At 40.7% G+C, this 25,006-nt stretch overlaps 1 protein-coding gene across 1 annotated transcript in view; it reads left to right on the forward strand.

Annotated features, from left to right (window-relative positions):
- Nucleotides 1-47: 47 nt before the first annotated feature.
- WASF1 (WAS protein family member 1) overlaps nucleotides 48-25,006 on the forward strand; it is a 71,859-nt gene continuing 46,900 nt past the window's right edge. The window contains exon 1 of the mRNA XM_026043965.1: nucleotides 48-99. The gene's annotated coding sequence lies outside the window, so the exon portion shown is untranslated. The remainder of the gene's footprint in view (nucleotides 100-25,006) is intronic.

The following is a 25,006-nucleotide window of genomic DNA, read 5'->3' on the forward strand; positions in this document are numbered from 1 at the left end:
CCGCCTCCCCCGGCGCGGAGCGCGGCGCCAAGGAGGGGGCCGCGGGGAGCGCCATGGAGGTGCCGTGAGGCGCGGCCGCCGCGACGCGCGGGCTGCCGAGTAAGTGCCCCGGCTCCGCGCCGTGCCCCCGGGGCCGGCAGGACCCCGCGGCCCCGTCCCCTCCCTGCGTGCGCCGCCGGCCGCGGCCGCCCGCACAAAGGGACCGCGCCAGGTGCGGGGCCGCCCCGGGGCTGGGGGCGACCGTTGGGGCGGTTGCGGTGACGTCAGCGGCCGCCAGGTGCGCGCGGGTGCGAGGCGGCGGGGAGCGCGGGCGAGGTAACGGCCGCGCCTTTGTGCGGCCGGGCGGCGGCTGCCGAGCGCCCCGGGCTGCCTGCCCGCCCGCCGCGGGGCCCGAGGCGGCGGCGAGCCGGGGCGGCCCCCGCGCTGCGCCGCTCCCCTCCTTGTTGACGTTCCAATTACGATTCCCCTTTGGAGCGAGCCCCCACCAGCCAAGTGCTTCACGCCGTCGTTTACCGTCCTCTGCTCTGCTCCCACCTCCGTGGCGGAGCTGGAGGTGGAATGACTTGAATTCTTCCAACGTTTCTTAATTTATTTTTTCATTTTTTTTATTCGAATAAAGCCTAGGGCGACATAAAGCTTCGTTGCCTTTTTGGGGGTCAACCGAAGCCTTGCACTTGGACCTCATTATTGTTATTATTAAGCACAGGTGTACCTCCTTGTGTACTAGAGTCAGGGTTGYGGTCCGTGTGTGTCAGACTTAGCGAGGGTTTTAGGCAGAGTGTCCCACATTTCCAGCACTAAGACCTTTCTTTGGCCCCTCTACCATGTTTGATGGGTATTTTGGATGCTAACATGCTCTTTTGTCTGAAATACGTGGTGATGAACGTGTAAGGTAAGCTACGTGACGGGCCATGTGAATCCCAGCTTATTGAGGTGGGAAATGGATCTCTTGCTGTGGTCGGGCCGTTGGCTGCGGATAGTTGTTAGCCGCTTCCCTGGGAATGTGCTCCGGGTTTCCTTGGAGAGCACCTCCGGGGCGCTCTGTGGAGTCGCAAGGAGCGTTTCCCGAAAAGTGAGAAATTTCCCGATCCGTTTGCGCAACCGGCTGACAGTATTTTGCTTAGAGAATGATTAAATCGACGTCTTTATTCTGCTTTATAATCCTYGAATCTCTGGGTTGAATTGACAGACTTGCTGCTTTTCCTAAACTGTGCCGTGTCCGAATAGCCTAGATTGCTTGTAAGTAACACCTGATCATTTGAGGGTTTAGATCTGGTCGTTGGGCAGCCTTTAGGAGCCACTTGCAGATTAGGTGCCTCTCTCCTGCCGTGAGGGTAGCATATAAGCAACCATGGAATAACCTGAGCAGTGTTTCACTAAATAAAATTTCTATGTGCTTCAACTGTATGTAGCTCAGTCTATTTTTTAGCATGCATTCAAATGTGATCTCTTAATATGAGGTGCTGACTTCACTGTCCTTTAATTAGGAAGAAGTAGAGACAGGTGCTGTATGTGGATYGTTAAAAATCTAGATTTTATTGAGGGGAAAAAAAGTCTGCTTGCCATTTGTGTATAAATAGTATTTTATCGCACAGCAACTATTGACAGAATAKTTGTGAATTTAGGAAAGAGTTCCTTGATATTAAGCAAATTAAGAGATTAATTTGGATTTTTAAGAAGCCTTCTCATTGATTCTTATACACTGCAAGTATGTTGTTCTGCTTTAATCGGAGTCTACAAAACATATGTTTTGGGCGAAGATGAAACCTGTTCTGAATGAAAAAGCCTGAAGTAGTGGGTGGAAAATCATTTGAGATTCCTAGCTTTTCTTTCCATTTAGCTTTTCTACTGCTGTTTCCTCTTGCAGTCGCTTCGACTCTTATTTCTCCAAAGGGAGATGAAAGTGTCCTCCTTTATACAGTCTTTTTGCATATAAAAAGGGTCATTTAGCACTCATTTGTTACTGTTTCTGGTGGTGAATACTATATCGAGTACCACTATTTCTTYTTTTTCCTCCCAGGTGAAAAAATGTGGACTGTTTTAAGAGTAGTTCCTTGAGCAGCAGAAGCTTGAAGCCGTGGCTGCTCCTTACTTCATTTTTTTTTCATCTCATGAATGATTGCAAATGCTAATGGGGTATTTTTTCCTGCCAGGAGCACTTCTAGTCTCCTCCTTCTGTGGATCATCTAACATCTTAATGTGTGTTGCAGCCTTTCCCTCGGCCAGGACACTCATAGCAGCTCAATTTCATGAACTTAATGTTTTATATGGGATTATCTTTGAGACCTCCATCCTTCTGCCAAATTCAGTTGAAATCAGGCAATAAGTTCAAGGTTGTGTGGGAACACATCCCCTTTGCTGTCTCTCCAATCTGCATCCTATGCAAGCTCAATTTTCTTTAAAAGATGGGATAAAAGACATGAAATAATGGATTAAAATTTCATATATTTTTTCTTAATTTCAGTATTTTCTTTCCTCTGATGGCTAATGTTTTCCTTTGTTTTTAATATGTTCTGTCATTTTCCTTTATTAGTTCTTCCATAGCTTCCCTGCAGAAGATGCTACTTACAGAACCATTGGTTTTCTTTCTTTTCTGTAATTTTTATAGCACGTTTAAACTACAATCAGCCCGCTTGCATATGCACTAACATCTCATCTGATCTGTAAATTTACAGTTGGAGGAAAAAAAAACCTGAGATAAATACCAAGCAGAGGACTGAACAAAAATATGAGGCTCGGTTGTCTATGGGAAGCACCCAGTTAGGAAGAAAATGAGTGGGTTTTGTTCTGTTTTGCTTTATTCCTGTGCTTTTTGGCTGCTGAGAACAGGGGTTGTGATGGAAGTCTTACCAGGTTATGGCATTGAGATTGGACTTTGTACCTTATGCCTGTACCTGTCTGATGCATCTTGATATTCTCTGTTAGGGGAGAGCAAAACACATTTCTGTAGCTCATGCTCTGCCTTTTCCCTCACCTCCCAGACTGTGACTGCTGTGAGGATGGTGATACTTCTTTTCTAGCTTTGGGTTTTTTTGGGCCTGTGGCCCAGATTCTCTAAGATACCGAGGCGCCAGATTGCAATAGGAGTTCAAGGTATCTGCCTCTAAGTATGGGGAGGGATCTTGATGACGCCTAACACAGATTACAGCCTATAAATTTCATGTTTACAGGACCTGGTTTCAAAAGAAAGCAGATAGGGAATAAGGCTGGGAAGCAGCTCTTTAGACCATCATTCTGACTTCAAATGACTTTGCAAACAGACAAAGAAAAATTATGCGTCTTCCCCGTCCCCGGAGGTGGGAAGCGCTCCGTGCAACTCGCTGCAATGGCTCGAGTGCTCGTGCAGTTGCCGTAAGCTGCCTCTCACGAGATCAGGACTTAAATTTCTGAATTCTGAATAATCTAATTGCTGAATGAAGGACTTAACAGAGAGGCAGCGCGACATTAATTCTAGACTTCCAGGAAAATAAACTAGTACAATTAGAAATTGTTTAATATTGTGTTTCTTAATCCCCTGAATGATTTTAAATCGGTTAAAATATAGAAAATACAATTAAAGGTATATACATTTATAAAAATGGGTTTATTGATATAGAAGCTTATTTTGAGGGAGAACTGAATGAAATTTCAGCTTTTGCTGCTCTGATGTGTGTGTCAGCTCATTTAATATAACAAAGTTGTAGATAATAGGAAATGTAGTTATATTTTAACAAGTTGCTTAATAAATAGCAGAAATAATGCATAGTTTGTGTTTATGCCTTGTTCCTGACTGGTTGTTAATTAGATATTGTGGTTGCAACATGAATTTAATCTTCAGACATCAGAGAATCCATACAGAACTAGCTTATTAAGAGGATCCTAACGGACACTTAAAACTTACGGGAAAAGAGGAATCAATTCTTAATCCAGGGTTTATTCTCTTTTGTCAGCTAATCAAAGGTATTAAAATCTATTAAAATTTTATATAGATAGAACGTTTGTATTGTTCATTTCCCTTTTTTTTTTTTTTTTTTTTCTTTTTCCCTGTTGTATTGGTAAGCTGCTGCGTTTATTTACTGGCAGTGTTAATAGAATCTCTCTTCTCTATCTGGCCTCATGTTTTCACAGATTTGGAGAACTTTGTACTTGAGACAAATTTGGTATAAGTTGGTTGGTAGATATTTAAAGTTTTTGAAGGGGAACTTTTGACAAGTATTCTACAAGTGACCTATGTTCTGTTTGTCTAGGAAATATGTCTAAAAATTGTTCAAGTGAGCCTGAGTGCTCTTAAAGAAAAATAAACCTCTGCACATAATACTTGCCCTTAGAGCTGCAACTGCTTGTAGGCAGAAATGCACAGTGACAATGGAGACTAATGGTACTTAGTGGTACTAACTGGTAGTACTAGTTTAATTTACTACTTTGTCAAGGAAGATTTTMTTTCTCCTAGATTAATCTGCTGGGGTTTTGGCTTGCAATAATAGCAAAACAGATGCGCTTCTAATTATTTACATATTCAAATTTTTAAAGATGGTAAGATTTGTCACAGATGGCAATTAAACAAGCCATAGGCTGAGCAATCAAATAAACCATGGGACAAAAGGTAAAATATTGTTACAGGTCACTAAATTCTTGCGAGGAAATAACAGAAATGAATGTTAAGCAGTAGTAGGCTTAAAGTTTTATTTTAAATAGGGAGCTTTGTAATATTTAATATTAAGCATCTGTAGAAAGTGATTTCTAAAGCAGCAGCACTTACTGAGGAATGAAAATTGATTAAATTCAGAAATGCTAGGAAGGTCGTAAGAGAAATGCAAGTGAGCTATATGGAACAGCAAAAGGGTGACAGGAAAGGCTGAATGTTGATATATGCAAAACTGGTACGGAGGCAAAAAATAAGACACCATTTGTGTGTCTTAAGATTCTAACTAAGCAGTAGCAATATAATGAGAACGTGGGCATCGCTCCAGATAGATAAGTGGTCTAGTTACTCAATTCCCTTTTTTTAAATCACCTRTGATTACAGCTTGGTATAGAGAGTGCAGTGCTGTTCTCGACAAGTTTCTTAATTCTCATCTGGTRTTCAAGTTGGCTATTGATCAGAAAATCGCAGTATTGTAGAGAATTTGAGCCRAAGGGTATGATAAAGTTTTCAAGGATTTGGAAAGATTGGAATTATTTACTGAAGGAAATGAAGAATAGCTGATTTACAAAATGCAAGGTTGGAAGCTATAAAATACATGTGAAATTATGCATTATAGTAACAAATAGAAAAGAAAGGTTACATTCAGAAAATGTCAGTTTACTGAAGCAAGACGTTTTTGCAAGAAAAGGTGAATATGAGAAAAAATAGTTTTTGTCTCCTTGCACTCCAAAATACCTGTTTTTATCTCTACATGTTATCTTTTATCCAGTGTTAGACTATTTTCCTTGAATACACAAGACCTAGCTTAAAGTCCCTGCTCTTTTTTTTTGAACTTTGAACTTCTCCTTCTCAACAGAGATAAAAGAAATAAAGAAATAGAAGATTAATAAAATTCAAGAAGATTCAAAATATTCAAAGAAATAAATTTTCATTGGATTGAGATGTTGTCTTCTTTCTCTGTAGCAGTTGCTTGRTTTTCTGGTCTTTGGAGTCATTGTCTGCATGGTTATTCCAATTAATTTTTGTTTTATATGGAGTCGGACAGCCAAAATTGGTAGCAGAGAAGCTCCAGTCATGATGTGTTGTCTGTGGTAATGGCTGAGGGGCATGAGGGGTGGCCAGTCTGGACACAGAAATGATGAAAATCAGTGTTTTAGGAGAAACCTTGTTAGGTCAACCCAGATGGCCTTGTAGACTAACAGAGGGGTGCCACAAGGGATCCTTTCTGGGAGAGATCCTTTGCATTAATCCTTTGCATTAAACTTGTCATTCAGTGTCAGCGCAGTGTAGTAGAGGGCTGCTATGGAAAATTGGAAGAAAAACAGATGCTGAGGTGTTTGCTTTTCCTGGCAATGCTCATGATGCCAGTGCTGTATTAGAGTGGCTTGCCCAGCACCACTTGACTGCCACCTCTAAGGCAMTGACTAAGGACTCGCCAAAATCAAGTTTGCCAATTGTATTTCTAGAAGAGGTTTCTGTTTGTGTTTTGATAGCCCAGGGTCTTTTACCTCTGAGCACATTCGGGATGATGATGTGGGTCAAAATGATATAAGGTAGTGATGCTTTATATCATAATACCCTAAGCAGCCTGCTCTAGTTGTTCTTGCTTTGAGCAAGGGAATGGGAATATATGATCTCCTGAGGTGCCTGCTAACCTCAGATGTTCTGTGATTCTGTGATCTTCATTGCAGGAGAAGGAAATCTCAGAAAATGCAGGAGAAATAATAGGTAGTCATGGCTACTCTATACGTGGTAATGGATGTCTTTGTCATTGCAACTTGGTCTGAATTTGCTCTTGTGAAAATACCCATACAAGTATTCAGTCTTGTATGGATTGGACTGCGGCTGAGGAATGGTTTTATCTAATGAATTGACATTATTCCATCTTGAAAATTCAAGACCATTTGTTGGTCTCTAGAATTTTAAGTGTGGCTGTTACAGTCCTGTCCACATCCTCAGTTGAGGCAGTTAAACACATTCTGTGCTTCTAGCTAGCCCGAGTGGTCTATCAGAGTAAGCAGAGAATTAACTTCCAGGAAAATTACCTCAGAAAGTTTAATGATATCRGAAGAAATTCTGTGCAATTCAGTCCCAAAGCATCTTTTCCACTAATTATGATTTCAAAAAAAAMCTAAAGTCGGGTATTGGGGCTTATTGTATGTGGCTAGTCTGTCTAACACTGCCTCCCCCCCGCCCCATTCTAATTGTGAAAAAGGATTCTCTTGCAGAGAAAGTTTAATGTTTTTATCTTGGAAAGGGAGCATTTGTTCGCATTATTTTTTTTTTACTTGAAGAAGAATTGTAGCATTCATTATATTCCAGACCTGAGCCTACTCTCCAAAAGTCCAGGATGATAAATTTTAATTTCTTCGAACTCAGGACTTGGTTTGTGATTGTTCTGCATAGTGATCTAACTGATGTGCAGGAAAGTTCAGAGTGGGACTTAACTATATAAATTGTTACTGCACCGGCACTGATCATGCAATACTTGGTGGTGGTGAAATTACCTTGAAGGAGAAAAGGAAGTCTTACAGCTCCGCACACCTTACCTGATGACCYGTAAACCAAACTTCCTATTGCAACTGAAGTAGGTGCGAATGAGTATTAAGATCYATCACATTTGTTTTTATAAACTCTTAGATATTTTGAATCACAGAACGATTGGAGCTGAAAGTGGCCTCTGCAGATCAGTCTGGCCCTCCCGCTCAAGCAGGGTCGTCTAGAGCAGGTTTGCCTGGGATCATGGCAGATTTTGAGCATCCCCAAGGAAGGAGACTGCAGCACTTCTCTGGATGACCTGTCCCAGTATTCAGCCACCCTCATGTGGAGAAGTGTTTCCCTGTGCGCAAGTAGAATTTCCTGTATTTCCATTTGTGTCCAGTGCTGCTCGCCCTGTCACTGAGCACCACTAAGGACAATCTACCCCATCCTCTGGACACCCTCTGATCAGATATTTGTAATACTGGTGCCCTCCCCCTGACATGGGTGCCTTCCCTTCTCCAGCTTGAGCAATCCCAGCCCTCCTCAATCTTTCCTCGTACCATTTATTCAGGTACGTTTTGGAGGATCAGCACGCTCCTATGATGGGATGTCTTCATAAATGTATTTTCTTTGGTTGGTCTAAATTTTTTTTATCTCTGACTTTGTGTACAACTGAACTCCTTCTTTGCCTATGCCTTGGAGTGTTCCCTCAGTAAACGGGTCGCTTAATAACTCGTGTTGCCCTAAAATGGGACTTTTTAGGAGGTTTCTAGTAGAATAATCTGAAGGTGGAGAGAAAAGCTTTGTACTTCAAATACTTCCGGACTTTTGCCCTATCGCATGGATGGACCCCATGTCCTCTGTGTCATTGTTCTAGAGAATTCGGTGAATAGCAAAACCATTCCCATAAAGAAGCAATCTAAGYGAGTCCCATTCCTGCTACACAGCTTGGATAACTGCGTTACACGATTTAGGGATGTTGCGGTGAGAAATAATCTGGCCCTGCATCTCTCTAGTGTGGCAACACAGAGATAGTATCAGGTGTTTGGTAGGTATTCATGTGGTGGAGAGGCTTGCCCTGGGCAAACTCAACCACCTACATGTTTTAGTTGTGCTAGTTGGGCTCTGGCAAATGTCCTCTGAATGTATGGAACAAGGGCTAAGCTTTCCCATATACAGTAGTGGTGAGTCTTGGTAGGTTTGGTTAGCGTTGTGGGAATTCAGGTACTGAATGTAGAGCCAGCAATRCTTGGCAAATTCACTCAAATAGCTGATAGTAAATAGGAAGTTTCCCTCAATGAGTGTGAAAATCCAAAGGTCACTTCATTCAGAATTTATCACTTTAGTTAAAATAGCTGTGTTTAACTTATATTTAACTTACTGGCTTATCAWATGAGTATAAAGAAAAAATAGTGTCTTGCGGTTCTGTTCAGTATGTGATGTGTTTCAGTCCCTCTGCTACCACTTGAAATACTGATTTTTCCCTTTTTCCCAATAGTCAATGTGGAGCGAAACAAAGTTGTTGGRTGCACCTTGGATAGACGTGGTTTGCTTTACTGCATGTTGATAACGCTGAATGCTGTTTGGAGACAGTAACCATGGAAGTGAGCAGTAACCGGCGTATCTCTGGTGTAGAAATCYGGATTGTTGGACTGTGGAGTTGTATTTCCTCTGTGGCTACAATCCTCTCTTTCTCGCCCACGCTGTAGCCCCAGAAAGCTCTTTCCTGGACATGTCGCACCACTTTCAGCGTGTTAAATGTGGCACCTCCTCCATAAATGCTGGTTTGCTCCCTACTTTTCTTGCTGCAGTGGCAGGTGATTTCACAGAGGGAATTTACTCCTGCAAATGCAGCACGAAACAACCGGCGCTCTCAGTGTTGCCTTTCCTTTGTAGTGCCCCATCTCCTTAATTGCTTCTCCCCAAATCTGGCATTCTGCTATAAACCTGTGCTTTCTTCAGGTAGCCAGTGATAGCACAAACAGAAGCAGCCTCTTAAAGCAGCTGTTTTCAGGTCAGTTTACTGCAGATTGAGACGCACAGGTTTGGTTTGTCCRTCGCCCCTCTTGGTGTGTATGTGCACAGGGGATGCAGCAGGTCCACGCTCGCCCACAGTGGGAAAGGAGCTTCTCCAAAGCATAGGGATGAGCTCCCCTTACAGAATATCACCTCATATTTCCTTCCCCCGCATCTCAGAGATTTGCCATCCATGGCCATTCAAACTTCTCCAGTGTGGCCTGGATAATAGATAAGGTGGAGTTTGTAGGTTACCTCCTGTGTAACGTTTTTTGCCTCAGGGCTTAGAAACTAATAGAAGCCAACACTTGGGTTCGTGCCTTGCTGACCTCTGCCATGCACGTTACTGCTTGGGCTTGTAKTTGTGTTCATCGGGCCATTAAACAGCTCCTGAAGTTCTGCTGTGTGTTCTCAGGGGTCTAATTTTCTTAGTGGGATTTTTTTTTTTTTTTTGAAGCCTGCTATAAAAGAAAGACAACAGCYGGTGTTAGAAGTACAGAGTAACAGGGCACAAAGTGACCAGGCCGGGTCATGAAGCAAATTTATAGCCTCTTCCAGTCAGCATTCACACAACATTCATTTCTGGCTTTTTTTGTTTAGAAAGTATAAGCAYTGCAGCAAGGTAAACTCTTCTTTGCAGTTGCTACTGCTCTAATATACTGTCCTTGCCTCTTTTATAGAACGGATGGACAGATTTGCCAGATMGAAACTACAAATAAGCGTTTTATTTGTTTCCTGATTATTTTCTTWTTCTCTGCTCATAGTTCTCTCTAGAAAAGCACCCTTTTCTATTAACTTATTCTACCTAATTTGTTGAGGAAGAGTCTAATTTGAGCAAGAGACAATGGCTGAAGCTGYGGAGTCGGTTGCTGTTCACAGCTCTCTTTGCTTTTTTTGTTGCATGGTAAATTCATTTAAAGTTAACCTCAGTTCAACTTCGTCTGGTTGTTGGTAAATAGAAATGATGACATTTTACTGTGTAGCTACCAAACACAAGTCTAAGCAAGGGAAATTTATTCCAGTTGCAAATTTGCAGCAGATATCAGGGTATGGTTGTTTACGTTGGCAGTAGACTTTAATGCTTCCATGTGAGTATATGGAAGATGACTTAAGCATTGTAAGAGCTGAAACAATGAGTTGAAAATTAAACATTTTGCTTGAAAAGAAGGAAAAATACCAATTGTTGTAAATTGTAATACCTATTTTTCTCTCCATCTCTAGTTAAATATATCAAAGCAACGTGAGGCTTATCACTTTTTCAAATATATTTAAGTGAAGATTGCTAGTAAGATGTGCTACTGTGTTTTTTGTAATTTACAGTTCATTATAATTATATAATTGAAAAAGAGTACTTTTAATAGYAATTAAATTTTAAACTAAAGGTTGGAAGTACATAGCAAGGCCAGGAGGATGGAAAAATGATATTTTGATCATTAMATTATAGACTGCAAAGGCAATAAACAATTTTCTTAACTAGAATAAGAACKTGGTAAAATTTAGAAATCTTGACTTCCTTTTGTTAGCTATTTAAAATTTTACTGATTTAAATTGCTCATATTTTTCTTGTTAACCCCTCCTTRTATATATTCTTTATTTTTCTTTACATTGCACTATGAAAAGCTTTCTTAGAAGAGTTTTTCAACTAATTCAATACATTTGTGCTTACCTGCCTACAGTTTGAAAACATACCCCTCTAAACAACACTTTGCAGTTATTATTATCAAATTCTGGTTGTGTTTCTGTTAGAATTCTAGGCAGCTAAAGCAGAATAAAGCAAAAATTTCAAGTTTTTTTTTTTAAGAGAATAAAGAAACAGGCACAGAGAAATCCAGTCACCTCTGAAGATGGATGATGTGTATGCTAAATCCTAATGGGTTTCTGTGTAACTGTTCACAGAAAAAAAATTAGATGCCATTTAACTGCTCTTAGCTTCTGTAGTTACAATAATAGAAGCCAACCAGRATTTTTAAAGCTCCCCTGCTCTGTTAGGAGCCCAAGCAACAGTATTACTGAATTAAAGAAAGTAAAAATTTCATTTAATTCTATTATTGCCTTAAAATGAGAGGAAATAGGTAACAAGCAATAAGATTTGTCAGGTAAAAAATACAGTGTGGAGACCTGGAGGAAATTAGCAGGAAGAAGAGTGAGCGGCTGCAGAACCGYGTGAGGCGATGATGATCTGGAAGAAGTTGCTCAGGTTCCCAAGTGAGTCCTAAAAGCTCTGAAGCTCTGCTGCTGAATTAAAGGAAACCTTGAGGGCTGTTTTTGTCTGCAGTAATAGTCTTTTTTTTTTSTTCTCTGCATATTGCTAAATTACCCTACAACTTGTAATTTATATGGGCATCTTGGGAAACAAATTTTAAAGTATTCCTGCCTTTGGAATCAGCCACGCTTTCAAAATAAAATACACTCTTGAGATCTGCCAAGATGATGTACCAAGTGAGCTCTCCACTCATCACCTTCTCCCCTTGTGTGTCGGCGGGGATGTTTTGGATGCAGTGTTGTCTTGCTTTCAACATCCTTGTGCTTTGCACAGAGAATACGTAATTCTTCCAGTGAAATGCAGCGTAATGTCTGCTTGCTTGCCAGGGTTGTCCTTCCCTTGGCAGTAGTTATTAGGAAATGTTGAAGAAATCAGACTAGAGAATATCTCAAAATCTCCCCCCCTTCCAGTTACAGGCAGATTTGTTGCTAGATCTTTTCCTTTAGAAAAGATGAATTTTTTAAATTACCTTTTTTTCTCTTAAATTACTCATTTAAGGCCTTGACATTTGATGATGGTTTTAATACTCTTCAGGACTTCTTTGAGGATGTGTTGTGTACTGCTAGGCTGCTGTGCACAGGGAAGGGCTGAAGTGTGTGGGATGGTGGCTAGAATGTGTAGGAGGAGGAAGGGAATCTGGGAGATCAAAAAGGAGAGAGAAGGATAAATCTCATGTGAAGAGAAGCTGTTTACAAGGAAAAGATGAAGGAACTTTGGAAGAAATCTCTGGCATGTACGTTTGAGAAGATACGGAGGAAAGCAGTAAGAGGAAGGAAAAAAACCTCACAGGAAATAAAATCCCATTTTTAAATATAATTGGGAGCAAATGTGACTGAAGACTGAATGTAGAAGAAGCAGCAAGCCAATAACAAAGATACTAACCTGCTACCTGGAGTTCTTAGGCTGCCATCATTCTGTATAAAATTCTTGCCTTGTTGGTGCTGTGAACTGGTGACAGGAATCCTGTCTTTCTGTTTCTCCTATTTTTGTATTTTGAAAAGAAAGGGATCTTAAATGGGTGTAAAATGTTCTGCAGGCTCGGCCAATTTTCAGAAACGCGCGTGCAAGACTGCAGGTTGCTAAGAATTTCTTATGGTAGAGATTTCATTAAGCAGCCCCTGCTGATAGTTTTTCTCTTCATGTCACCCTGGAGTTTTATGGTTATAATAATGTGGATTAGGGTGCTAAGGCAGGRCTTTGTTATGCTTGTTTTAACCTGGACTAATTTTCCGATGTTTCTCAAACCGTTGTTCCTGCATGGCTGGGGCGGCAGGGGGAAAGAAGCTGCAGGAATTCTCTCTGTGCTCCTTCAAAAAGGAGTTCTTAAATTATTGCCCAAGTATTCATTGCCATTTCATGCAAAATTTCACCAAGAATTCTTTCCATATATTTTGCTGCACTTCTGACATTATGGAAGTTGGGATTGTTAATTTCAAAAGCATCAGGGGTTTTGTACAAGTGTAAGTGGATTGGGGAAGCTGAATGGGTGAAGGCCTCAGATTTTAACATAGACCCACCATTGGTTTCGTTTAGATCATTTCTTTGTTGGTTCAGGTGAAAGGATGTGTTTTATTTAGATGATAATGCCAGAATTCCTTCCCATTTTATTTTGTACTGAATACTACTTTTTTTTTTGTAGGGGAAATAATCTTAAAATTCATAATTATCAGAGGAAAATCAGGTTCTTTTTTTTTGTGCATTCCACCATGTTCCTTCTGTTTTAATTCATTTTAATCCCTTAATGTTTTACAGTCTTCTTGTTAAATCCTAGAGCTGCTGGCTAGAAGGGAGCTCTGTGGAGTACATGGTCCAGCCTCCTGCTCAGCTCAGCCTCTCCAGAGGCTGTTCTAGGTCCCTCACCATCCTTGGGGACCCTCTTACAGTTTCTTAACATCCTTCTTGAAATGAGAGCCAAAAGCCTGGACATAATATTCTGGTTATTGCCAGTTACTTGAATGCCAGTAGCTTTCCTTGCTCTGTTTGTCTCTGTCCCTATGTGTTCCTTGCCTTATTTGCCCCAGGAAAGCGCTCCTCACCCGTTGCCAGCTTCATGTCCATTGCAACCCCCAAGAGCCTCTCAGCAGGACTTGTCTACCACCCCCTGTGGGGCTCATCTACCTCCTTGGACTTCTTCCCAAACTTTGGAAAATTCCATGTCACCCACTCTTCAAGTTGCTAAGCATCCACATTATTTTTGTTATATGTGTGTATCATATATTCTTTTTATACCTATATATATACACACACATGCATTTTTACCTTTTAAAACTGAAGGGTTGGAGCTGGAGGTTCTGTGCAGCTGTGCCAACTGTCTATGTCAATCTGGAGAAGACCTAGGAAACAAAAAGACATCAAAGAGAAAAACACCCCGACCATCTTGAAAGATGAGTCTTCCAAGATGGGTGTTTTTGGATTTCTAGCTTAGAGAACAGGGGGGAAAAGAAWCAAACAAAATATGTCTGGATATATATTAAGGAGACTCCACAACCTCCCTGGGCAGCCTGTTCCAGGCCTCTGTGACCCTCACAGGGAAGAAGTTCTTCCTCACATGCAGATGGAACTTCTCTGTAATTCTGTAACTTCTACACATCATCAAGAGGGTTTTGTTAGCACTCTTTACCCAGGATTGATAGTAGGGTGGTGTTGGACTCTAAGCACTTTGTAAGAACAGTCCTTGCTTTTCTTCCTCCATCGCTTTACCCAGGGCGATCCAAAGGAGGTGGGGTGGCCCTGGCACAGAGAGTTTTATCTGGAGCATTCCAGCAGAGAAACTTAGCCTTTCGATGTAACAGAATGGAAAACAAAAAGGTCAAATTCAAGTTACATCTTCAGCATTCTGCGTATGAAGGTGTAGATTCCCTCCCTGTGATTTAGAAATAATGGAATTGGGTTAGGAGGGTGCCTTTTGTATGCAAGAAAAAGCCTACTTTTTGGTAGGCTTCTTAAATGAAAAATAATTAAGCGCGATTATGTTCAGTCTATAGTTTTTCCATAAAATGTAGACGAGATTTAGTTATGCCCATCAGAAGGACTTTTTTTTTTTAACAGATTTGCTTTTCAGAAGGTGTCATAAGCGTGGTCAGAACGTCCCTGTCTTCTGTAGTGTGTGCTCGATCTGGTGCACGTCAGGTATTTTCAGCTTCACACATTCRATAGCATTGTTGTAGCTATACGGACGTTGAGGTTTTCCAGATCTGTTGAACTGCTTAAATTAGAAGAAATTAATTTTATAAGCTCGTCTGTACCTACAGGGTATAATGTGCAAAGTCAGAGATTTGAACTCAAGAGTTAATGGTTTCTTTGAAGGAAAAGTGAGAAAATGGCTATACGGTATGTGGATAGTCTAAAAAAAAAAGTGGGGTTTGAAGCAGAGCAATTCCACATTTTCTCTCGTGTCTGCCACAAAAAAAAAGTTTATAGTTTTCTGAGTTTTTAGAAGCATCATTGGTAACTGCATTGCATATTCTGTGTCTGAAGTACTTTGCTGTTTTGGCGTTTGCGCTGTCACCTGCAAAATAGGGGAACAGCCTAATTTTCTAACCTCAAGTAGTTGAGTTATTTTAGGAGAAGTTCCTAAAAGTTCAGGTCTGAGCTTTTGTCCAGATGAGCTTGGAAGAGAGATATTTAGTTCATGTGTGAACTGTGTTAATTTATAGTTAAGACTGTCTRTGATTAACTTTACATTTTGAGATTTCACTTAAAAAGTAATTCCCYCTAATAGATAACTGATGAGCTGTATTCTTTAAAGGTAATAATGGGAAAACATAAATATAATCTGTAAATAACAGGGAAGTGTTTAATTTGAATTAGAGCAGTTCACTAGTTAGTGAAACTATCAAATTAAATTACCATTTCCTGTAGCACTGTTCATGTGAAACTCTTCTGCTTTTTCAAAATAATTCTTAGAAGCTTTTCTGATAATTAGTGTTGTGTATGAGCTGTGCAGTAAAGGCTACAGGCCTTTCCTTCGGGGAAGGAAAATCAGTCGAATCTTCAAAGCCCCTTTGCCCTTCTTTGGGGTAAACTTTTTCTTTGGTAATAATATGCTACCAAAAGTTTAGAATTTTGAAGTTATAATTTAATGTAACAATATCTAGTAATTTTCTGTCTTTTTAGGTTCTATGCAAACTTACTTGTCCTCTAAAAATACTAAAACAAGCCAAAAAGAATTCATGCAGAACTACATCCAGTCTACAGTAAAACCCACTTTATTATCATGTATTTCAAGAAAGATGGACATACTTTGTTTTGATTAATATAGTTAACATTGGGATTTTCTTTACATAAACAGTGAGGTCAAATACAATCACCACTTTATTACCACTTTTACCTTTTAAGTSTTTCTTTTGAAGGCGTGATTTGAACGGGAAGACTCGCTTGGGTGGTGAAGGGATGAGGTCTGGTAAATTTGTGTGTGAAAGAGTTAATCTTTATTTGTTACTCTGCTCATTAAAATTTGGGGAAAARAACCCCACTGTTGAGGGTTTTTCTGAACAGCTCAATCTCTTTTAATGTGTGTGTCTGTGTATGTATACATATATATATACACACACTGCAGCTGAAATTAAAAAGTATTTGTCATAATGATATAGGCAAATAGAGGGGTATTTTTCATAGAGTTGTTACATGGGTTAATGCTCGTCTAGTAATAGGATGGTTAATAGCAAATAATTTGAACAGTGAGTGCACGGAAAGTTAATGAGACAGATCAAGAATGCAACGGATGGTTTCTGTGTGGGAAAACAGAAAAATTGAAGTGTACAGAAATACAGTGTTCTTGGGCTGCCTATTTCTGATRTTTCTGCTCCTGTTTTGCCAGTTAAGGCTGCAAGATTAACTCTTAAATTGCCCATATTCAGGCAGTGCAGAGGTAAGGAGCAGAGGCAGGAGGCAGGGAGCAGGGCAAGCCCAGGGCAATTACTGTGTTTAAGCTCGGCTCTAACACATTTGCTCTAGGGCTGATGTGAAGTGAAGCTGGGTGTTCCAGCTGGAAAGCTGTTTCCCAGCTTCATTTTGTGGGTTAACCTGGAGTAGTGCAGATTGGGATCATCCCTGTTGGAGCTGGGAGAAACCTCTTTCTCCCTCTGTAGTGGCTGCAGCTTGCAAGGCAGAAGCCTGTGGTTTCCCTGCTCTTTTCCACTTCCATAGCCTTTGCCTGGAACGATGGATTCCCAGGATGCTAGTGGATTGTAGAGAGCCCCACGTGGGGTTATTTATACCTATTTTCCCTGTTATTTTGCCGTGAGCTAAAGAGTTCAGACACAATTGTGATCCCTGCAGGAATCATGGCAATGCAAACAGTGGTGACTCCACAAATAAGACATGAGGATCTCTCTATTTCCTCACTTTTACTGCAGGGCAAGCAGGAACGCGTGCGTTTGCGCACAGTTAGGAGATGTGCTCAAGTGTGAGGTCTCTCCTGGCCTCGCTGCTCTGTGACAGCAGCCTTTTATAACTGTGTTTTTCAGTCAGAAGAGCAGTAGGAGGAATAATGCATTCAAATACACCAAATCATATTGAATTTGTTGCTTAGCAGCCACAGCAARTTATGGAAATCTCAGAGACAGATCAAATGTTGCTGTACTAAAGGGATTCTCTATCAGTTTGCACAATTTTTGTTGTTCAGTATCACAAGTTCATGTTTGGGGATGCGAGGGGATTCTCTCAACTCCTCGCTTTCTCATTAGCCCACAGCACCTGTGTCAAACCTGAAATAGCAACAGGAAAAAATAAACAGAAGTGAGAGAAGGGTTGTGCCTATATTTTCCCTTGTTGCTTTCTTCTTTTTTAAGGTTAGGGAAACCAGGGAGGAGAGAAAAATAAACAACTGGAAAGTGCTCATCTGGTGAGATTTCAGCAGGTAATTAGGGGCACAGACAAGAAATTGTAGCAAATCCCTAGTCTGAATATTTAGAGAATTCCCTTGATGACAATTTAATTTACAAATTATTTCGCTATGCAAGTTTAAGTGTAGGGAAATTATGAAAAGCAACCTATTATTTTGAAACTACAGGTGATTGAATTTCATGCTGTGCAGAGGGGAAGCTGCCTTGAGTATGARATTTTTATCATTTGGTCTTAATTCAGTTTTACTGTATATAGTTGGAAGAAAAATAATTACCATGGCAAAAACAAACAAAAGCTTTAAGCACACGTAATTCTTAGTGTGCATTTTGTGTCTCCAGTATTTGGTGCTCAAAGAAATTCCTGTAGATTGATGTTTGTGCATTGGGGAAGAAATACCATAAAGCTTATCTTTAAACAGAGATAACTCCAGATTGATTCAACATTAATGCACATGGGAAAGAAATAAGGAAAACTAAAACGAAAAAAACAAGGCATAAATAGAAATTTCCATTCTATTCCATACAGGCAGCCCCCAGGAGCTGAGTCRAATGACTCTGGGCTGATTGCAGAGCAGCCTGGGCTGAGCAGAGGATGTTCCTGTGCGGTTTAAATGCCCGAGGGGGCTGATGTATCTCAACAGAAATTCCAAAGGTCAGGAATTGGAGAGGGATGTAGATGGGAAGCACATTGGCATGGCCTCAGAGCACTCCAGTAGCCTCCCCTGTGGCTTGGGATCCCAAGCACCACGTAAGTTGAAGCTAGTAGGGGCAGCCAGGCCAGGCAGCAGTGGCCGAGTTTGGGGTCTCGGGGCATGAAGCTGTTGCTGGAGTGGGGAGATTGCCAAGCTGAAAGCATGAAAGTCAGCAAGTTCTGAGGTAACTTTTGAGATCCCAGAACTGTTGTTGTTCTGAGTGGTTCTTCATAGAAACTTAGAACCTTTTGGAAAGAATAATTCCGAGTTTGAAATCTCACTCCCTTAGCTACCCAGCACACGTGGTCACAGTCATGGTCACAGTCCGTTTTCTTTGACTGCTTGTAAGGAAAGAGAAGTTAAAGCTATGACAACAAGTGTGACTTTTCTGACTTTGGCCAGCTCTCACTTCTAACTAGTGATATAAAGATACTTTTGGACCCCTCTTTCAAAAYACCTTTTCTGGATTAAATGACTAATGGTGCTGTGTGGGCAGCATCAGTTTGAGAGTGGCTTTTAATGCATATGCAACTGCTGCAGAGAGACACGGGATATTTATGGAAGGTTTCTTAAATGCATACAAAAATTTTCATCTCTAGTATAGAGAACCACATACATGCCTTTAGAAATAAGACATAGAAGATGCTAATATCTGTTGCATTACACATACTAATTTCATAAAACCTCTACACACAATACAGCCTGAATGCTTTTTTTTTTCTGTACTCTGCCAGTTTGAACTGTTTCTGCAAATCGTGCTGTCCTTGAGATCTCTCTGTTTAAACAACATTTTTGTTTGAAGTATTTAAGTACTTCAAACTTTAACTTTAGTAAAAGATGTGAGAAGTGAGGGAAATACCTGTTTATTTTATTCTTTGGAAAGCTAAAGGCATAGATATTTATAGGCTACTTAGAGGCAGTGTCACTGCAGAGGCTTGGAAGAACAGCCACATACTTGGACTCCTTATGCCTCTCAAGGCTATTCTGTCTCATTTTGTGGCATCTAGAATTTAACTTAATTTTTAGGTTTTAAATGGTTGCAAAGTTCCAGGTTACAAAACAGTGCTCACCTAAACACTGTGTTCAAAAGGATGCTTGGATACTAAAGCTGAAAATTGTCAGTCTAGTTATAGTTGTGGGAAGGTGCTCTTACTGTGATTATTTCTTTATTTGGTGACGTAAACACACTTCATTATTATAGCATGCACTTTTTATAGCAAAAAAATAGACTGGAAAGAAGTAAGGAYCATCAGTTTGGAATTTTACTGCTACCAGTAAAGGTGAACATCTCATGAATGTATCTSTTACAGAAGGAGAAATATTTTTTTTGCCGATAGAAGCTGTATAAGGAGGAGTCTTCAAATGAGGAATGGAACCATCAAAGTGCAAGACCAACTTACCATGTAGGTGCAAGACACACGCCTTGAAGATGATTTGCCCAGGACAAGGTTGGCTCTTATGACTGTGGCAGGGCAGAGGCCTGGGATTTGTGGGCTTGCTCTCCGCGCATCCTGACTGTCTGGAACCCAAGGAATTGTGAGGAATTGCTCTGTCTTGATTAGCACTGAAACCAATTTGAAGGCAGCATCTCSTTGCACGGTTGGACCTCTGTGATTTGTAGCATGTCTGGGATTGTGTGGTTTGTAGAGAGCGCCTGTGTGCTTTTATACAAAATATGTATCCAGCTCTCTTTTGTCAGTGCAGCCTCCCCCTCAAGGCGTAGCTGAAGTTTACTTGCATTTATCACCCGCTTCTGGGTCGCTTAATTGTAGGTACTTTTCAAGAATGTGAAACGCTTACTCAAGGCTTTCTGTGGAATTATAAAGCATGTTCAGGACAGCCATGTGCTACACTGATAACATGCAGTATTAACAGAAATTAACTTTATTCTAGATTTTATGCTTGCTTCTTCGCTGCAGTTCCTGGTTGGCTAGGTTTTCTTGGTAAGTTTTGCTCCAGACRGTCATGACAAATATTGATGGTCTTTAGAAAACTGGGAGAAGTGGCTGGTGCACCATATGGCTGTGCTGTCCTGCRCAGAGCCTTCAGCAGGCTGGAGGAGGCAGGGAGGGAAGCGCTGCAAGGGCAGATGCAGAATCCTGCACCTGAGGAGGAGCAACCGCAGGCACCAGCACAGGCTGGGAGCCAGCTGGCTGGGGAGCAGCTGGATGCAGGAGCACGTGAGGGGCCTGGCTGAACGTGGGGGTCCTTTTGATAGAGAAAGCTGTTGTGGCCTGCCTGGGAAGAGTGTGGCCTCTGAGGAGATGATTAAAATCTTTTTCTCTGCTGGTGAAGCTCCATCTGGAGTGCAAGTGTTTCACTTGCACACTCAGTAGGCGTAGGTTTATGCAACGAAAGCACAAAATTTCCACTGCTCTCCCTTTTCTGCATTCCTTGCCGTAACGTGGGGAGAGGAGCATTGGTAGGGCAGGTTTGTCTCCAGGGATCCGAGCTGGTGATTCTCCACAGTAAATGAACTGCGTTGAATAATCACATCCTTCCACCTTAGCTGCTAACTGGCTTTTGCTTTGRGTAGTGCCCGATTATCTGGACTGTTAGATTCCAGTCACCTTTTTGCCACTTCATACCTATGCTAAGTATGCTTGTTTTGCCTTTTGCTGCCCAATATCAAATWGAAAACTCTTCTCACCATTCTCTTCTGTGCTTACTCCTTCTCTTCCCTTAGGAAACAGGTGGGAGGTAGGTGAAAGGAAGAGGAATGAAGTAACGTTGAACATCGTGTTACAGCTTGTTGTCTTSTGGAATGGTAGGCAGTTTCAGGTTGCATCTGTCTCATGATAGATGTTATTGGAGGCTGGCATGAAACCATGCACATGATGAAATTATGATTCCTTCATTGAGTGATGTAGCTGTGCATGTACTTGAGCRTAACTCTAGGTTCACTTGTTCTTTCAGAATGAGTATATGCAGTTTTGAAGCAGAAGAGCTGAAGGTTTTTTTCATGTTTGCAGCTGATTAGAGCTCACTCGGCCTAGTTCAGACAATGACTTGTTCTCAAGGGCTTGGTGGGAAAGTTGAACAGTGTTTGTGCGTGTTGGCAGGTGTTGCTCTGAAAATAGTGGGTGGCTCCATCTACCTGGTTATATATTGGTAAGGGAATAATGACAGTTTGAAGAACGTATTTGAAATATCAGAAGTTTTGTAGAAATCTATCAGATTATGTAAATGCAACAGTTTCCTTTTTTGCCCTCAGTTTCTTTGCGAGGAGTTCAGTAATGACTCATCCTTTTATTTCCACTAACAACAACAACAAAAAACCATAAATCCTTCCTAGACAGTATTCTATAAAAAAAAAAAAAAACACATTTAAATAAGAAAAGTATTTAATGGAACTTGAAACAGTTTACATTGTGCGCAGTGTTTCTCCATCTGCAAGTCGTCGGACTAGTTTCATTAGCTACAGGACATGAAAGAAAACAAATGCGAGTGGTTTGGAAAGTGGAGAACTATGTATATATACCCCAAAATTGTGCTGGGGCTGCCAGGAGGAAAAGCAACAGATATCTTAACAATAATCACACCTTTTCCTTTGTATTTGTCCTCGTGCTGGCTGCAGCAGCAGCGCCAAGAGCTGGCGGAGCTGAGCGGCCTCTGCTGCCTTCCCGGACACCCTGAGCGCGGAGCCGCATCCCCCTCAGCCAGCCAAGGGCGCCTGCAGGATGCCTGCAAGAAGGAACAGCCAGGGAGCCAAGCTGTCAAAACACAACTGAAGCACAGAGGAGAAAGACTGAGCTAAAAATGAAGTTCAGCTAAGGAATACTCAGCTGAGAAGAAGAAGGAAAAAGAAAGAATATGTCAAGAAATAAAGATAAAAATACAGGTATAAGGATTTGGACAAAAAACCATGATCTCTAAGAACTTTTGTCAGTTCTAGAAATTACTTTTTACCTTCCTTCCTCTTTGTCTGTCCCCACCTGGCAATGACACTTCTCTGCATGTGCACAGGTTATGTAACTCAAGGTTATGTAACTCTCCTAAAAATGCACCCCTTTGMCCAAAATTGTTGTTTGAACAGTAAYAAATACATTATCCTCTTTTTGGTAATACTGAATAAAATACTTGGATACCATTTTGACATATTCTAAGGCAATAAACAAAGGCAGGTTACCAACTATAGTTTAAAACATAGCTTATGCTCTAATAAAAGTGCTTTCGCTTTCATCTTTAAATACAATGAGGAGTTAGGAAACTAAATTAACTTTGAAGTGAATGCTGAGTTATTTTGGAAATCAGCAAATTAGTTGCATAGCTGAAGACCTGAAGTGGGCAAAATTGCACGTACAAGGAAACCATTGTTTTGCATTGCACAAAGCACTTCAGTTGCATTTATATGCAATAATGCAGTTGGAGGGCAGAGGAAGWGTATGACTTACATACTTCACTCAACAAAATGCGAATAGTCGTGCATAATTTACATGCAGCTACATATTTAATCAAATTTTTAAGTGGACACAAATATGGAAATTGAGGGTTTTTATAGTGCCTCTACATTGGTGAAATTGTTACAAATTTTGCAGGGGGTAGCATATAACTTTATCATATCAACATTATATGATAAACTGCATAGGCTGAAGGGGTAATTCTGATCGTGATTTTTATACTCGCAGAACAGTGTAAACAATTCATAAGGCACCGCGCTTTTCAGGCCGATTTACCTGTTTAATTCTAGGTGAATGGCTGGAATTTGAGATGACTGAAAGTCCTTTGACAGACATAATGATTTGAAATGGATTGTTGTCTTCTGTGGCCTTTTTATTTGAGTGTTTTAGTTTTCAAGTTACTGTTCTAAGAGTTGGAAAAACAAAATTGCAAGGCAGAGATGAGAAGCCAGGAATGATCCATAGTGGGATGAAGATAACATTATGGTTCCACATAATGCTTGATTAGTTTATGATGGTACTTACTCCTAGGTATGTATGCGCAAGGTATGAATTGGTAAGGAAAACTGTTAGATGGGTACTCTGTTACAAAACACAAACGTGGATACAACTTAAGATTCATGAAGTACTTAATAAGCTTGYCAACTTAGTACTTATTTGAATTTGATTTCTTTTTAAGAAATAATTTTAAGAACAATTTTATGTCTGCAAATTTACCCCCAACATTTTTAACAAAGTTATGTCTGCCTGCCTTTTAAAAACTACGAAGAAAGTCCTTTTCCGTGCTCTTAGCCTGGCTGCCTGACATGATTACAGTCATCTTACACACACAGAATCTTTGGAGCTATATTTATGACTGCAGTTTGGGTGCGAATGTCCTTTCTTGTTTGTTTTATTTAGCAGACTTGGCATCTAGGCTATGAAACATGGTGTGAGCCTAGCCTCTAAAGTACGCCACAAATTACCAGTGTTTTACAAAGATTTTAGCTGAGGGTGCACGTTGGCAACAAAGGAAAGTAACTGGGGTGTGACGTTGCTGCTGGTGCTTTCTACTTGAGAATTTCTGAAGAGAAGGTAATGTTATTTTTTCTAAACCTTTTCATTTAGAGAAGGCTTAGTAATGTCTCCTTTGGAAGTACTTGGCTTGCATTTAGGATTGGGTGAATATAGCTCTGTTCTTCAGGGTTAGCTTATAATGATATTTTATCTTGCTAATGTCACTAAAGAAAAGGATGACATGTCCTTTTATGATTAAATACAGTACATGCTGTATGGTAGAATAAAAAATAATTGGGGATGCCTTTTGTTAGCTCATCTCTCTGTAGTCAGCTAAGGTAGGGTGACCTTCCATAGCTATTTTCAGAATTCTATTTTAAAGTGGGGTTTTYTGAGCTTTTGTTGTTGTTGTTCAGTGTAGTACTGGCAATGGAAACCAGTGTCTAAAATTACACTCCGTGCTGGATTGGATGCAGCTCTCAAGGACTGAATATACGAGCAGAGCTGTTTGTACCATCATTTAAAGTCCCTGTCCTAGGACTCAGCTGCAGACGGGTTGTAGATAACAGTGCAGAACCCGAAGGGTATAAACTGTTGGTGCTGGATAATCATTATCATCACTAATTCACTATGAATTGTTTTATTTTTGGTATCATTTGAGGATCGAAGATATATGCCCTGGTCAGGAGTGTCTATAATGCCAAATAGATTCYTTGGCTGCTAGGCGTTTTTGTTCTGCTTTTATTAAGAGTCCTAAACTTCGTTTTGTTCTGGCTATAGACATCATGCTGTGTTGTTAGGTGTTCACATTATCTCACCAAATGGTGCTTTAGTAGACTAAAAYTAAGTTATTCTGCAACTTATGTTCCCTGCATCTGTCCTCTATGGAAAAACAGCTTGGTAATTCCCCTTCCTCCTCGGAGTCCGGCAGTGCTTCTGTGTCAGAGCTGTCGGGGCAGCTGCTTCCTTCCRCAGGCTTCTCCCGGGATCTTTGTGACAGGAGCAGCGCGGTTTTCCAGGCACCGAGGTGTTTCCACGGAGCAAGTTAACATTTATCTGCAGCAGATATCTGTTCCTTTTGCGTTCATCTGGTAGATGAGCGATGACAAYTTCAGGCAGATTGGTTGAAAGGTTTTTCGTGTAGTGCTGCTTGCACTGCTAATGCTTATTAAGGAGAAACTGCATTTTTTATGTGCTCGAAAAGAACTTGGAGCTTTTTATGCCAAGAGGATTAAGGCAGATTTATCTTCACAGAGATGCTGCTGCTTCTCCACAAGCCACAAATCAAAAATACTTTCTATAAGGCTTGCTCTACACTTGCATGATGTCTTTTTTTTTTTTTTAGTGGTTTGTGTTTGTTTTTTCCCCCAAATCTGCTACTACCAAGAAGTGATTTTAATGGAAAAAGCGATAAAACYGAGTGACTGAAGGCATTTTTACTTCCTATTAGGAAATAAAGTGCTTTGGCGGTCCTTCTGACCACAAATAGAGCTAAACTTTGGGAACATACTAGTGAATAATCTGCTCTTTTTAATTCAAATGTAGAAAAGAAGCTCTCAAATATTGGGAAARAATGTGTATCTGGGGGAAAAAATCACCAAAAAGACTAACAGAGCAGTCTTGTATTGTAAAGACTTCAGTTAACAAGCATGTTAGTGTGCTGTGGCAACAAGTCTGTCTTTCAGCTA

The sequence above is a fragment of the Nothoprocta perdicaria genome, unplaced genomic scaffold (assembly GCF_003342845.1).
Source record: "Nothoprocta perdicaria isolate Ctin4 unplaced genomic scaffold, notPer1 scaffold_343, whole genome shotgun sequence".
Classification (NCBI taxonomy): domain Eukaryota; kingdom Metazoa; phylum Chordata; class Aves; order Tinamiformes; family Tinamidae; genus Nothoprocta; species Nothoprocta perdicaria.